Genomic DNA, 17,098 nt, shown 5'->3' with positions numbered 1-17,098 from the left:
TTTCCGACCAGCAGGCACTGGCGGGGGGGGGGGGGGGGGAGGGTGGTCACACCTGCAGAAGCCATGCTGCAGAGCCCATCCTGTGTGGCGTGACCCAAGGGGGAGGCAGGCAGTGCACGTGTCCTCTGCCTGCAAAACACTCAGAGCTTAGAGAGGGTCACGGACCAGCGCGGGGTCGCACAGCACAGAAGCTGAAGGGCCGAAGAGCTGGGAAGTAAACCCAGATGGGGACAACTCTAAAGCCGGCTCAGCCACGGCCAGGGGGCATTTCCTAACCTCTGAAGCCAGGGAGACGGTGGGGGCCACTGCTTCCCCTTCTGGAAGGAAGGAAACGCAGCTGGGCCTTCCCGTGGGTAGACCCCGCAGTGTGGGGATCCAGGATGAGGTTCTGTCAGGTGTCCCCGTCACCCCTCCCACGGTGATGAGCAGGAGGACAGGGGGAGGGGGCCTGGCCCTCACACAAAGGAAGGCCATAGGCCGGCTCTCATCCTGGGCACTGGTTCTCGGAGTCTGCACCAGCCGCACGTGGACGTTATCTGGGAATGTTAGTGACATAAATTCTCAAGTCCCACCCTGGCGGAGTGAGGCTACCAACGTGACGTCACCGACGCAGAGTTGGGAACAGATACCCACGATGGGCTCTTGTGAGCGAGAGCCGGTGGAGGGAGGGGGCACCCAAGTTACTTCTGTCCTGACACAAAATCCTGAAAGTCAGCACGTCAGGCAAAACCGTGTGGCAAAGAACCCACAGGGCCCGTGGGAACACGGGACTGGGGCCGCCCTGCTTAGACACCGCCCTGGTGACACATCAGAGGACAGCGACCCAGTAAACACAGCAATTTGTACGTGTTCCCTGGATAAATACTGCAAGCAGCACGTCGCGTGGAGAAGGTTGCCTTGAGGAAGACCTGAGGTTTGCTCTGGAGTTGGTACGTGCATTTGTGTGGCCCCCCTGTTTGCAGGAAGAGGAGAACAAGGCGGGGTGGGGGGTGGTGAGCCAAGAGGGAGGCATCGGGAGAAAAGGAACAGAAAACAACAGAAAACAAACCGACCAGCTGGGGAGGAGAAGGGGGAGTCCCAGGGTGGGGGGGGAGGGCAGGCAGGAGGGTCGTCTGCGTCCCAAAGCCGTGTCCCCAGATGTGGGTGGGACGGCGAAACCAGAGTGTGTGGTTTGTGATTCCTGCTGTCTTCACCTGGCTTTTCCGAGATGGAATGGCGCGCGTGCAGGCTGAAAGGCACATTCTGCTCACATCGTTCGGTATGTGCAATCCCGTTGGAGCAAATCCTCATGTTCAAAACGGGCTTTTAGCAGAACTGGGGGAATTTACACCATGGAAATCGGCAAAGTCTCGACGTCGGGGCTTTCCCTCCCTGCGGGGCCAGCCGAGTACCTGCCAGCGCACCTGCTGATCGTAGAGCACTGCATGTAGTGGTTGGTATACAGTAAGTGCCTAATAAGTGGTCGGAATGAGTAGCACTTTTCCCAGGAGGAAGTCAAGTGGGATTTGAAGGGAACAAGCCGCAAGTAAAGTGGACAAGGCCACGGCGGGTGAGCAGAGGGGCCGGCACAGGCGAGCACCCTTGGCTGGGACCTCAGGCAGACAGAGAGAGGCGTAGAAACTTCTGGAACCTTCTCCCCCTCCCATCCCCTGGGGGTGCGAAGAGACACCAAATGCGTCACACATTCTTAGCATCTTCCGCAACTATTTTCAAGGTAGAAACAAAACAGAAAGCCAGTAAGTTCCAGGGAGACTTTTAATTATTCCGTGAAGGTGTTTTTTTCATCCAGAGTTGTCATTTTCAACTGTCCTGCCAACCCCAGTGCCTGCACAGCTCACTACAGCGTGCTTATTGGCAAGCCTGAACGGGGTATTTCATAAATGAGGGAGTAGCAGATGTTTACTGAACGAAGTTTTTATGAGGAAAACCAAAATGTGCAAGTTTTTAGGGTACTTGCCATTGAGCACAAGGGGCGAAACTTACTCCTAAACCGTTGTGCAAACTGCGTGCTAAGAGGAAGGCTGAGTGAGTGGAGACGAGGGCAAAGGCCAGGTGAGACCCCTCTGCCTGGAGTCTCAGAGAAGGCATCACTGATGATGGGAAGCTGAGGCCGGCCTTGAGCCAGCGTGGAAATTGCAGGAGATGGGTGTGCAGACAGCACTGCAGGTGGAAAACAGACTCCAAGCGTAAGGGCGGCGAAGCACGGAGCATGTTCTAAGGACTGGAAGAAGTTTGCTTTGGGCAGACAGTTTATTTTTATTTTTATTATTTTATTTTTGAGAGAGAGAGTGCCAGCAGGGGAGGGACAGGGGGAGAGGGAGACAGAGAATCCCAAGCAGGCTCCGTGCTGACAGCCAAGAGCCCTATGCGGGGCTCCAGCTCACAAACCGTGAGATCGTGACCCGAGCCAAAGTCGGATGCTTCACCGACTGAGCCACCCGGGCGCCCCAGGCAGACAGTTTACGAAGGGGCATCTCTGCATCTCTTGCGGGACAGTGCCTTGGTGGCAGTAGCAATGGGGAGATTTGTGCTGGTTTCGCACAGGCTCGTGTCAATGTCCTTATTCGAGGTTCACTGTTAATGAGTTACTAAAGCTCTCACTTGTTGGTCAGAGATGGAAGTGATCAGCCTCTCATTTAATCCTTACAGAGATCTAGGGAGCCGGGGATACTGCCGTTCCCCTTCGACATGAGGGAACTGAGACGGGAAGAGGGTAAGGAGCTTGTGTAAGGTCACGGGGCTGCTGAGTTGCGGAGTTGGGTTCACGTCCCAGTCTGACATGGCGGCTAAGCTCCTGACTTCTCCTGCCACTGCCTCTTCGTGGCTCCACACCAACAGGTGCTGGAATGTGCCTGCAGGCCGTCCAGAAGCTTCGGGCAGACCATGGGTCCCGAAAAGACTATGAAGATAGAACGTTGTCAGCTCTGTGTTCTTTATAGAAAAACAAAAGGATAGGGTTGCATCAGAATCTGGAGAAGATTACCTTTACTCCCGTATTTCATCCAGGAAAGAGGTTACGGAACCGTGCATGTCATTAGTTAATTCCCAATGACCGATCACATTTCACTTTATGAGAGACCTCGCAAGAGGTGGGGCTCCGGGCCGAGGGTGGAATCAGTGGGCGCTCTGGGGAGAACCTCCCAGAGGCACAGGAGAGACTAGGTCCCCAAGAAGGCGGATCGGCCCCCAGAAAGGGGTGCTCAGCGGGGCGTGTGGAAAGTCTGCCGAAGGTGACGACGTGAGTTCGGACACTGAACACCCAGGTGGATCGGGGCTGAAGGGAGAAAGCCAGCGTGGTCAGCAGGGCGCCGGGCCACTGGTCCTACAGCTTCATCGTGATGCAGAACTACACCGGGGCCTCAGCTGAACATTCCGCGAGCACATGTGTAAGAGGGGGGCTGTTGTTCCCAGCACGTTCCCCCTTCCAATAGGAAATGGTTCGGGTCGATTTTCCCTGATTACACCTTCTCCTTGGCCTAGTGGCTGGCTGGCTGCTGACGGTGTATCTGTGGGCTTCCTCCGTTAGTTTCCACGGTGTGTGTTTTAATACAGGCTTCCATTTTCCGCATTGATTCAGGCCAACCCTGCCCGCAAAGACTCAGTCTGATAAAATTTGAGTCCCGGTGCCACAGATTGGAATGCACTAACGACCCTACAACATGTTGCTCAAAGAGTCTTTATTCTGAGTGTAGAGGAGACACTTAATAAATGTTCTTGGACAACAAAACACCTGGGACTCGTGTCTTGAGGTTCTCCAAATGAAACCTGGATGTTGTCGCCTGGGTGTTGTAGACGTCTAGGGTTTACCAGTTGCCTCCCCTGCATGGATGTGGGATTGCTGAGCACTGAGAATCCTATGACGTCCTCAGCCAATCCCAGGGCCCAGGAACTCAGGGGTGGGTGGTGAGTGCAGTCGTCAAAGCGTTTAGTGGCAAAGAGCGTGTCCATTGTTGGAGCTGAGTCTGTGTGATTTCCCACGCGGGTCTGATGTGACAGAATCAGACAAGGGTTTCAGGAGGCTCGTGAGTAGTCCGTATGATTTGGGAGTTGGGCGGCCTCGGGCGACAGGTCTGGTCCTGCTGGCTATGGGGTTACATAAGCCAAGCGTCTTAACCTCAGCGGGAACCATTTTCCTCACCTGCATCTCCTTCTGAAGGTCATTACAAGGACAAGGCAGTACCTACAATGTGCCAGACATCGGCTCATACCCAGTGTAGATACTGTTTACAGGGATAGAAATACCGGAAGAAACCGAACGATACAAGTTAAAACAATTTACCTGTTTCATTTCTTCCTTTTAGAAATTGTGAGTAGAATTTTATTACATGGATTTACATAAATACTTTTATAAATGTGGAGATCTTTTAGAAAAGTGGAATAATGCTGTTTATTGACGTACACATATAATTATATAACTATATGACTAACTAACTCTCTATATATACACACACGTACATATACACACACGTATACAGATGCCTATGCAGGTGTCTTTCACTATAATGAAATCTCATTATCTGAACTTGTTATTCAAACTCAAGAACAACAGGGCTGGAGAGAAAGCACACGTGGCTTCTGTGTTATTGTTTGCTTTACAAAATAAGGACATTATACATATTTTCGATACCTTGGCTCAATGAGCCGTGCTACCTAGAAATCTCACTGAGTCAACTGGCGTATATTCTACCTAATTCTTCATGCTGGCTGAATAATATTGTGTGGTGTAGATGAGCGATATTTTACTCATTCCCGTATCAAAGGGCATTTATTTTCTTTCTAGTTTTCTGAGGCTATAAAGAATGCTGCCATAAATATTCTTGTACAGACATCCAAAGGACTCAAGACTTGACTTCCCTAAATAACATATCATTTGCACTCTCTAAATAGAATTTCATTTTCCTTTTCGTTTAATCCACTTTTACACACACACACACACACACACACACACACACACACACCCCAGGTAACCTAGTTATTTATAGTAAGTATTTTATTGTTGTTTTTGTTGGTATAGCCTGAATACTTCTGGACTTCTTTATGTCTATGTCTTGAGGAAATACTTAACAAGGGACTCAGGAACTAGTGTGTTCACTAGTTCAGGAACTTTCTCCAGCGAGAAAACCCTAGGTGGGTTCTCTGGGGCCCTGAACTTGTCCGGTGAGCAGTACAAAGCTGCATACCCTCACATAAAACTCTCACAAGCTCAGTAGCATTTTAGCCAAAAGTCAGCTTTGTGGCATTATTTCATTAAAAAAAAACATACTGCATTGCAATAAAATTGGTAAACTATATGCCCAGTAGCGACTTAAATGAACTCTTCAAAAGATATGATGAGCTGGTGATGTTCCCTTCTTCAAGTAGGAGACTTAATCATATTTCTACAGTGTGTCCAGGGATGCCCGTCACTGTCAATGAATTCTATACTACAGTTTTACGAAAGCTTTTTTAAAATTGGAGTATAGTGGACGTACAACGTTGCATTAGTTTCAGGCGCACGACAGGGACTAGACAAGTTTATATGTCACGCTGTGTTCACCACAGTGTAACTGCCATCTGTCACCACACAAACTGTTCCAGGACCTTTGCCTTACTCCTGTGTTGTACCTTTCATCCCTGTGACCTCTTCATTCCGTCACTGTGAGCCCGTATCTCCCTCTTCCCATCACCCATTTTGGCCCATCCTCCCGCCCCTCCCACCCCCACAGGCCACCATCAGGTGGTTCTCTGTATTTATGGGTCTGTTTCTGCTTTCTGTTGTTTATTCATTTGTGTGTGTGTGTGTGTTTAAGATTCCACATATAAGTAAAATCATCAATTTGCCTTTGACTTATTTCACTTCGTGCAGTACCCTCTGGGTCCGTCCATGTTGTGGCCCATGACAAGACCTCATTCTTTTTCATGGCTGTGTAATATTCCGCTGCATATATGTCACGTCTTCCTCATTCCTGCATCTGAATGTTCAGTGGACACTTAGGTTGCTTCTGTATCTTGGCTTTTGTAAATAACGCTGCAGTAAACATAGGAGTGCATTTATCTTTGTGAGTTAATGATTTCGTTTTCTTTGGGTAAATACCCAGTATTGACATTGCTGGAGCATGGGGTAGTTCTATTTTTAATTTTTTTGAGGAACCTCCATACTGTTTTCCACAGTGGCCGCACCAGTCTGCATTCCCAACGCCAGTGCACGAGGGTTCTCTTTATTTTCCACATCCTCACCAACACTTGTTATTTCTTGTCTTTTTGATTCTAGCCGTCCTGACGGTTGTAAGGTGATATCTCATTGTGGTTTTGATTTCCTGACCGTGAGCGATGTGGAGCATTTTTTCGTGCGTCTGTTGGCCATCTGGATGGGTTTTTTTTTCTGTTCAGGTCCTCTGCCCATTTTTAAATCAGACTTCCTGTTTTTGTTTTTGTTTTGGCATTGCTCGTAGAAGTTATATATTTTGGATGTTAACTCCTTATTTAGTATATCAGTTGCAAAAATTTTCTCCCATTCATTAGGTCATCTTTTTGTTTCGTTGGTGGTTTCTTTTACTGTGCAAAGGCTTTTTATTTTGGTGTAGTCCCAATAGTTTATTTTTGCTTTTATTTCCCTTGCCTGAGGAGACCCATCTAGAAAAATGTTGCTACAGCCAGTGTGAAAGAAATTACTGCCTGTGTTTTCTTCTGGGAGTTTTATGGTTTCAAGCCTCACATTTAGGTCTTTAATCCATTTTGAGTGTATTTTTGTATATGGTGCAAGAAAAAAAAAACCCACCAGTGTTAGCTTTTGGTGGCACAGCTGTTCTGTTCGTGTCATCAGGCCGTTCTGATTTTGAGCTGGTTTCATCGGGGTGTTTCACTCTGAGTCGCTGCTGTGTTCACGGTTGTGGTTCAAGAGAGCCAAAGCCCATCACGCCGTTTACAAGGGCCCTTGACTTGGTGGGGAGGGGAGCATGTCATTTACTGAGACTTTGGACATTTACAATCCGATTTTTTTTGCTTCTGAAGTCTTTATGGAGAGAGAAGCCTGGGGACAGACCAACATGCGACCCTTCCCTGGCGTGGGGTTTCTGCAGACGTCTGGATTTTTAAACACTTACGCCGCTTTATTTTCTACATCAGGAGCTGGTGTGTAGGGCCCCGAATTTAAGCTTTGACAGGTAAGAATGCCTGAGCTTAGCAAGACTCTTTTGATTAGCACTCATTAAAAGGCCAGTTTGGCTTAGAGCAAGTCAATTCTTAATTATATCCTGTTTATAGGACTTGAGTAATGTTTTTTTGTTTCCAGTTGTGATTTGCCGCTCTTGATGGTAGGCTTTGTGTAACAGACAGAAGCTCACTTCTTAGCCTGGTTTTGTGTGTTTGCCAAAATAACTGGCCAGTGTCCTTTCACGGAATGATCACTGTTGGTTCTTCATTCTTCCAACAAATATTTATTGAGTCCTACTGTGTGCCAAACACTGGAGAGCCTCTAACGATGTCTAGACATGTACCGGGCCCACTCTTCTGATAAATATTTCTTTCGTAAGTTGTGAAAAAGTGTTATTCAGAGACATTAAGAAAGAAGGGATCTAGTAAGGTCAGGTATTTTTTTTTTTTTTTTTTAACATGTAAGCTTATTTTGGGTGCATAGGAGAGCGAATTCCAACGCAAAGTTGTTTTTGGAGAATGTGAACATCTCATTTGAATGACTTGGGAGAAAAGTTGCTTCGCGGATTCACAGAAGTAGGTCGCAGATGAAAAGAGAGCTCACAGAATAGGGATGTTAGCTGATGTCTCCGTATCTTGTACTTGGGCAAATAATAATAATAATAATAATAATAATAATAATAATAAAAGGCAGGTCGAAGCCTCGCGAGATCTCAAGAGGGTGCCGCGTGGAACCCACGCGGAGGATGGACCAATGTCACGGGCAGCTTGTGGGGGAGGACCTCTGGGATGCCGTAAGGGGACTCGTGCAGGCCAAGGAGATCGCGGTCGCCCCCTCGCTATGTAGGACTTCGATCCAGTGTCGGTAAGTGGTCCTCTGAAATTTGTACAGACCTTTCCCTGACATCGCGGTCTGACTCTCCCATCACGGCCAGGGTCTTTCTCCCCCGTCTGTCCCTCCTCAGTCCTGGCAGGAGAGGACTGAAGAAACACACCTGGGGAGAGGAGGGCTGGTAGCGTTGCTGGCTTGAAAGGGAGGACGCTGGGGAGGATGCCCTGTGGCCCATCTCTACCCTTTGGCCCCTCTTCCTCAGTTTCCCCGCACATTCCTCATTCCTCTAGAATTGCCCCCCCAACCAAATGCCTACTCCCTCCTCCTCTGCCCTCCCTGACCCATCCGTCTTTTTTCTCCTCATATTAAAAGTATTACTGTTCTAGGGGCGCCTGGGGGGGCTCAGTCGGCTGAGCGTCCGACTTCGGCTCAGGTCATGATCTCACAGCTTGTGAGTTCGAGCCCCGCGTCGGGCTCTGTGCTGACAGCTCGGAGCCTGGAGCCTGCTTTGGATTCTGTCTCCCTCTCTCTCTGCCCCTCCCCTGCTCACACTCTGTCTCTGTCTGTCTCTCAAAAATAAATAAACATTAAAAAAAATGTTTAAAGCATTACCATTCTCCAACATGTATGAGCTGACGATCTGGAATCCTTCCTGCTTTCTTGCCCTCACTCATTACCTATATCCAACTAACCACCGGACCATTATTTTTCTGCCATACAAGGGTCTCTCAAACACACCCCCGTCCCCACCATCCCTGCCTTAATTTAGATCATGCTCATTTCCTGCCTGGGTGTCTTGCCAACAGTCAGTCGTTCCAAGTTCATGTTTGATCTGTGTCTTTCTCCCGGTTGAACCTATCAGTGGCTGCCCATTGACTATCAGATAAAGTCAGAAGAGTGCCATTTGTCACCGACCCCCCTGCTTTCCAGCGGTCTCTGACCCGCCGTCACATGCGCACACACCTTCAGGGCTTTGCTGTTTCCGGACGTTTGCACACGCCTTTTCTCCCTCTGGAACCACCTGCCCTCATACCTCCCCTCTTCCCTACTCGACCTGAGGTCTCACTCTTCAAAGCAGCAGCCCAGTGGGGTGCCTGGGGGGGCTCAGTCAGTCAAACATTCGACTTCAGCTCAGGTCATGATCTTGCAGTTCACAGGTTCGGGCCCCTCGTCGGGCTCTGTGCTGACGGCTCGGAGCCTGGAGCCTGCTTTGGATTCTGTCTCCCTCTCTCTCTGCCCCTCCCCCACTCATGCTCTGCTCTCTCCCTGTCTCAAAAATAAATAAATATTCAGCAACAACAACAACAACAACAACAAAAAGCAAAGCAAAGAAGCAACCCAAACATGGCCTTGTGTACACAGCCTTCCCCAGTCCTCTCTCGCCGGTGATAACCTTCTTTCCCTGAGCAACCTGCTGTGTGTCTCGGGGTGGGGGGCCCTTCGCATACTGCTCTGGGCTTCTTGATGTACGCGTCCCCGTTCGCCACTAGATGGTGAGAGCTTCCTCAGGGAAGAAGCTGCACGTTACCCATCGCTGGAGCTTTCCGGGAACCGTGCCTGACACGGAAAGTTCCTGCCTTCTCAGATGCTTCACGTCGGGGGCGCCCCTTGCGTACGTGTTTCCCACTCCAGTGGCCTGGAGAGAATACTGCCTGTCATCTGCCTCGCGGGATGTGCGACTCTAACACGTGGCGGTGTGTGTGACAGCACTTCCCAAACTGAAGTTCATAGCCAAAAGCACGACAGCGTTGTTGTTGTTGTTGTTTTCGCCTACCAGCCCGCTTTGGTGTTGGATCCAGAGCCATGTTGTGAGGCAGACGTGTCATCGTGGAGGCTGGTGGGGGAGGAAGGGGGGAGTGAGAGCCCTGCGTGGGGGTCCTGTGCTCCTGTGAGCTGGCTGAGCCACCAGGAAAGCCGGATTCCTCTAGAGTCTGTTTTCCCGGCTTCTAAATAGCACGTTTCAGTGGCCACTCTTTGTGGCTGTTCGGAGAGGTGTGCAATGATCAGCTAGATGTCAGAACGGTAAACACAGAATTCATGAGAAAAGTGGGGCAAAGAAAAAAATAACGATGATTGAGAAAGATGCATCCAGAGTCGGTCTTTGGTCACCAGGTTCGGGAAAAGTTGATGGTGTGGACAAGGTGGGGGGTAAAGCCACGGTTTCGGGCCGAGAAGCACATTCATACTCAAAGCGGTGGATGTCCAGCAGCTGGGGACCCGGGAACCGTCCGGTGGTGAGAATTATTCAGAGAAGCCAGTTGGTGTTTCCGCACGAAAAATGGCCACGCGGGGCTCTGCCTGTGTCCCAGAGTTCGCGATCGTAGGCCGTGTGCCAGGCTGTCGATGTCCTGCGAGCTCTGCGAAGCCACCGTCCTGCTTGGGCTTCTGCCTGCGGCACCGGGGACGGAAGCTGAGGTCTCACCCTGCGTGCTTAGTCTAGAGTGTCTCACTGAGTTTTTGAATGTGGGTTGAATATAAATGTTTCCTATGGAAATACTGGGCTAAAAATATTGTGTCAAAAAATCTGTACATCCCATGAAGTCTGGGCTATAAAAACAAAGAAGCAGTCTGTTGACAGTTCTTTAACCCGAGAGGTCTTCCTTGGGTTTGTGTCTTTATATTTAAAAAAAAAATTATGTTTATTTATTTTTGAGACAGAGCGAAACAGAGCATGAGTTGGGGTAGGGACGGAGCGAGAGGGAGACACAGAATCGGAAGCAGGCTCTAGGCTCCGAGCTGTCAGCACAGAGCCCCACGCGGGGCTTGAACCCATGAGCCATGAGATCATGACCTGAGCCGCAGTCGGCCGCTCAACTGACTGAGCCCCCCAGGCGCCCCAAGTTTATTTAAATTTAAAAAGAGAGAGAGAGAGAGAGAGAGAGAGGGAGGGGCAGAGAGAGAAGGAGACACAGAATCCGAAGCAGGATCCAGACTCCGAGCTGTCAGCACAGAGCCCGACATGGGGCTCGAGCCCACCAACCGTGAGATCATGACCTGAGCCAATGTCGGAGGCTTAATCCACTGAGCCACCCAGGCGCCCCTTGAAATTTTTTTTATCGTGTCTTTATATTTTTAAATGACATTCCAGTCTCTGCATCCCATTTGAGTTTGGATAAATGTACATAACACATGGACACTGATGCTTCCTTTTTGAGTATGTTCTCTTAGAAGTGGACCCATGTATTTTTGGGAAGTAATATCAGAGATGTACTTGCTCTAAGTTCCTTTGTCCCCACCATGTCTAGAATGCTGACGTGAGAAAAACCGGGGTTCCCTGGTAATATCCACATTCATTAAACAATGGCTCCGTGCCACATGTTGGATACTCTGTAAGGTGCTTAAAAAGACAAGCACGATTTAGTTTCTGTTTTAAAGGAACTCAAAGTCTGGTATGAGACAGACCCGAAGTGTGGGATTATAACACAGCATAAGGAAGATTTTAATAAACGTGTGTCAGGGTCCGTGAGCAGAGAGGAAGACAGCTAACTTTCCACGAGGAATCTGGGAAGGCGTCAGAAAAGAGTTTGAACTGAAAATGCAAATTGGAATTGAAAGCATTTGATGCGAATGTTCAGGGGTTGGTAGGAAGGAAGAGGGATTTCGGACGAGGATGAACTTGAGAAGTCAGAGCTGGAGGTGTGAAACTGACAGAGACAGACAGAGGGCCCTCACAGCTGGAGTAAAGAGGAAGTTTCTGGGGGAGGCAGGAGTGAAATTGGCCTTCCCATGGGATCCATACAAGTGATACTTTCTCTGACATGACACTTTTCTCTAACATGACACTTACCACACTGCTTGTTTATTTATTGGAATCGCCCACCATGCCCTTCAAAAATACCCGTCAACATGCCCAGCACCAAGTAGGTGTTCAACAAATACCTGACAAAGCTTTAGCAGATGGCTGCAGACCCCAGGCGCTGCTCGGAGTCTAGACGTGTTCCACTTGTTACCGGCAAGGGGACGCTGACATTAATGTGCTTTACGGGAGGGAGGTGACGCGATCAGACTTCCATTTACAAATCATCTGGGTGCTTATGATCACTTGGTAGTCTCAGATGTTCTTGCCTCGGTATCAGTATGGACTCAACTCCACCTTCTAGAGTGTATTCAGACAGTAATTACAGAACACTTACAATATAGCGGACACCTTCTCTGGGGAACAAGACAGAGTGTCAGCTTTCACACGACGTGGAGACTGTACCAGCAGATGGGAATGAGAAGGGACAGACAGTGAACAAGTAAAACAGGTAAATAAATAAGGTCATTTCAGGTAGTGATGACTCTTATAATATGATGGAGCACTTTTTAAAATTGGGTTGTTACGGGGCGCCTGGGTGGCTCAGTCGGTTGAGCGTCCGACTTTGGCTCAGATCGTGATCTCACAGTTCCTGAGTTTGAGCCCCTGAGTTGGGCTCTGTGCTGACAGCTCAGAGCCTGGAGCCTCCTTCAGATTCTGTGTCTCCCTCTCTCTCTGCCCCTCCCCTGCTTGCACTCTGCCTCTAAATAAATAAACACTAAAAATTCTAAAAATGAAATAAAAATAAAATTGGGTTGTTATATTGGCCTCTGAGAGAAGGTGACAATTTTTTTTTCCCTGAGAACTGAATGATAAGAGGGAATCGTAACTGGCTTAGAGCATTCCACTTACTTAGGGCTGATTTGTGTCCCAGTATATGGAGAACGTTCCATGTGCACTGGAGAAGAATGTATATTCTGCTGCAGGATGAAACGTTCTGAATGTATCTGTTAAGTCCATCTGGTCCAGTGTGTCATTCAAAGCCATTGTTTCCTTGTTGATTTTTTGATTCGATGATCTGTCCATTGCTGTGGGTGGGGTGTTGAAGTCTCCTACTATTATGGTATTGCTATCGATGAGTTTCTTTACGTTTGCGATTAATTGATTTATGTATGTGGCTGCTCGCACATTTGGCGCATAAATGTTTACAATTGTTAGGTCTTCTTGGTGGCTAGACCCCTTGATTAGGATACAATGCCCTTCTGCATCTCTTGATAGTCTTTATTTTAAAGTCTAGATTGTCTGATATAAGTATGGCTACTCTGGCTTTCTTTTGTTGACCATTAGCATGATAGATGGTTCTCCGTCCCTTTATTTTCAATCTGAAGGTGTCTTTAGGTCTCAAGTGGGTCTCTTGTAAACAGCATATAGATGGATCTTGTTTTCTTATCCATTCTGTTACCCTATGTCTTTTGATTGGATCATTGAGTCCATTGACGTTTAGAGTGAGTACTGAAAGATACGAATTTATTGCCATTATGATGCTTGTGGAGTTGGAGTTTCTGGTGGTGTTCTCTGGTCCTTTCTAATCTTTGTTGCTTTTGGTATTTATTTATTTATTTATTTCTATCTTCATCTTTTCTCCCCTCAGAGAGTCCCCCTTCAAATTTCTTGCAGGGCTGGTTGGTCACAAACTCCTTTAATTTTTGTTTGTCTGGGAAACTTTTTAACTCTCCTTCTATTTTGAATGACAGCCTTGCTGGATAAAGAATTCTTGGCTGCATATTTTTTCTGATTCAGCACACTGGATATGTCCCGCCACTCCTTTCTGGCCTGCCAAGTTTCTGTGGATAGGTCTGCTGCAAACCTGATCTGTCTTCCCTGGTAGGTTAGGGCCTTTTTTTCCCTTGCTGCTTTCATGAGTCTCTCCTTGCCTGAGTATTTTGTGAATTTGACTGTGATATGCCTTGCTGATGGTCGGTTTTTGTTGAATCTGATGGGGGTCCTCTGTGCTTCCTGGATTTCGATGTCCGTGTCCTTCCCCAGGTTAGGAAAGTTTTCCGCTATGATTTGCTCACATAACCCTTCTACTCCTGTTTCTCTCTCTTCCTCTTCTGGGACCCCTATGATTCTGATGTTGTTCCTTTTTAATGAGTCACTGATTTCTCTAATTCTTAAATCATGCTCTTTTGCCTTAATCTCCCTCTTTTTTTCTGCTTCCTTATTCTCTGTAAGTTTGTCCTCTATATCGCTGATTCTCTGTTCTGCCTCTTCCATCCTTGCCACCGCTGCATCCATCCGTGATTGCAGCTCAGTTAGAGCATTTTTAATTTCATTCTGGCTATTTTTTACTTCTTTTATCTCTGCAGAAAGGGATGTTCCTCTATTTTCGACTCCAGCTAGTATTCTTATTATCGTGATTCTAAATTCTGGTTCAGACATCTTGCTTGTATCTGTGTTGGTTAAATTCCTGGCCGTCGTTTCTTCGTGCTCTTTCTTTTGGGGTGAATTCCTTCATTTTGTCATTTTGAAGGGAGAAAAGGAATTAATGAGGTAGAAGAATTGAAATAAAATTAAAGTTAAGAAAATACTAAAATTAAAAATTACACACACACACACACACACACACAAATCGAATATATGATGCTAGATCCTAGGTGTGTTTTGGTCTAGGTGTTGAAAGTGGTTTGACAGATTAGAGAAAAAAGGGGGGGAAGAAAAAAAAGGAAACCGTTTGGGAATTGGAAAAAATGAATTCACTGAAGTAGACTAAAATGAGTTGATGGGGGTAAAATAGAATTTGAAAAAATATACACAAAAGTAAAGAATATAGTAGAAAAAATCAAAGAAAAATATTTTTAATAAAAACTAAAAATAAATATGAATTTTTTCTTTTTCTGTACTCAAGAAAAAAAATGAAAAAGAGAAAAAAGATTTAACAAAAGTAAGAAAAAAAGGAAATCGCTTGAAAATTTAAAAAAGTGAATACACTGCAGTAGACTAAAATAAAATGATGGAAGTAAAATAGAATTTGAAAAAAATTACATAAAAGCAAAAAATATAGTGAAAAATTAAAGAAAAATATTTTAATAGAAATTGAAAGTAAAAATGAAGTTTTTCATTTTCTGCATTCAAGAAAAAGAAAAGAAACAAAAAAGAAAAAAAGAAAAAGAAAAAAAGGAGATCATTTGAACATTTGAAGAGGTGAATACACTGACGTAGACTAAAATAAAATGATGGAAGTAAAATAGAATTTGAAAAAATTTACACAAAAGTAAAAAATATAGGAATAAAAATTAAAGAAAAATATCTTTAATAAAAATTGAACATAAAAATGAATTTTTTCTCTATCTGTATTCAAGAAAAAGAAGTGTAAAAGAGAAAAAATTAAAAAAAATAAAAAAATAAAATTGAACAGATGGACCTGCTAACAGACTGAAGTAGGACTGAAATTCCTTCATTTTCCCCTAGAAGTCAGTCTGTGTAGCACCTTACGGTCCATAAACTAAGCCGGCGGTGAGACTTGTGTTCTTCAAGAGCGAAGTTGGCCCAGTTGGGTCGGGCTCAGTGTAACGGCTCCGCTGTCCACTAGATGGCGCTGCTAGCCTCCTGGGGTGGAGTGTGGCGGCGCTCGTAGGTGCGTATGCGCATGCGCGGGAGCGGAACATGGCGTCAGCCAGCTACCCGGTCTGTTCTCCTAGGTCAGCAATCGCGCACCCGTCCTCTGTCTTCAGCTCTCGTCCACTCCCACTTCACTCTCCGCGACCAGGCCCCAGGCAGTACCTCTCTCCCGAGTTTTGTCTCAGATGCGGCTGTTTTCCCCGGCCCCTTACTCCCGAAGGACTGCGACTTTGACCCGTTCCGCCCCTCCGCGGGAGCGTCTCACCGGGCACTGGCCCGATGAGCAATGGCTGAATGTCCGCTGCACCCAGGAACTGCCACTGGACCCTTGCTGCTGCCGGTGCCCCGAGACTGCGGCCAGGTGCCAGCCCGCCCCAGAAAAAGTTCGCGAGCCGGTGTAGCAGCAGCGTTTCAGGGATTGTGGGAAATCACAACGCGTACCTGGCACCGGGCTTCACCCTTGAGGACCTTGTTCCAGCAGCAGCGAAGGTGGCCGTTTTCCGGGGTCTGCTGGAACTCGGCTTCAATGGTCTCAACCAAATGTCCTTCCAGCAGTGGGACCGCTTCTCCCCGTGTGGCCCGAGCACCTCCCGGACCCCACTCCGTTCCTGGGGATTCGCCCTTCCCAGCAGAGCACCGCCAGGTAGGGAGCTGCGGAGTTGCAGCCTTTGCACTCCCCTTGTTTACAGTCTTAATGGAAGTGAAACCCTCTCCTTTCGCCTTTCTCAGTTGAGTCCCTGCGGCTGTTTCCAATCTTCCACTTTCTCTCCAGCTGCTTTTGGGGGGGGGGCTTTTCCTGTCTTCTCTACCCCCCCACCCCTGCCTCTGTCCTCTCTCCGCCTGCAAAAGCACCTCCCTTCCTGCGACTTCGCGCTCCCCGAGTTCGCTGCGCCGCGTACCTGCTGAATTCTGTGGTTCAGGTTGTGCGGATTGTTGCATTACTCCTCCAGTCAGTTTTCTAGGCGTGCAGCATGGCTTCGTCTTGGTCTGGCTGTATTTTGTGGACGCGAGACCCACAAAAAGCTTCCATGCCGTTCCGCCACCTTGGCTGCCCCCAATCTTTGTTCGAGGGTTGGAACAGCTTGATTTTGCTCATGAACGTCCCTGGGACTTCCGTTGTTTCTTTGTCTCTTTCCTCTTAGTCTAAATCTCAGTCATTACTTCCACCGGGTTTTCAGATCCTTTCTTTCTCTTCTCTTTCTTGTTTTTTTATTTTCTTCTCTGTTTGCTGGTGCGACTCTTTCTGGCCAGACACAGGTCAGAGCTCTGGTGGCTTGAAGCCGAGATGCCGTGGCTCCATCCGGCCGCCTCAGTCTGGCGTAGAGCATTCCAGGCAGAGTTTTGCAGACACCCTACACTGTCCAGCGAATTCCGTTTTCTCTTTCTTCCGCGATGCAAAGCCAGGCGTCTCCCAGTGCCCTGTGGGAGCAGGTGTGGCCCGGGGACTGGGTGCTTGTCCCTAGAAAGGGAGCCACCTCTAGGTCTGACCCAGGAAGCCGTTCACCGCAGCCCCTGATGCTCCTTCCTCCTCAGTTGGGGCTGCAGAGACCCAGGGCATGACAGCCACGTGAGGGAAGGTTCTGGGTCCCTGAGCGACCGCGTGGCAGAGTGCATTTTCCTTCAGTCTAAGCAGGGAAGCAGCTCTCACTTTGTCTCACTCTGTTCCCGAGACACTCTCTTTCTTTTGAATCTGGGAATGTCCATTCTTAACTGTGTTGGACCAACTTTTCCCGTAGCGAAGTCACGGGGATGGTGTTGGGACCTTGAACTTACATCTG

Source organism: Panthera leo, chromosome B2, assembly GCF_018350215.1.
Source record: "Panthera leo isolate Ple1 chromosome B2, P.leo_Ple1_pat1.1, whole genome shotgun sequence".
In the NCBI taxonomy this organism is placed as follows: Eukaryota; Metazoa; Chordata; class Mammalia; order Carnivora; family Felidae; genus Panthera; species Panthera leo.
This window is presented reverse-complemented; position numbering follows the sequence as displayed.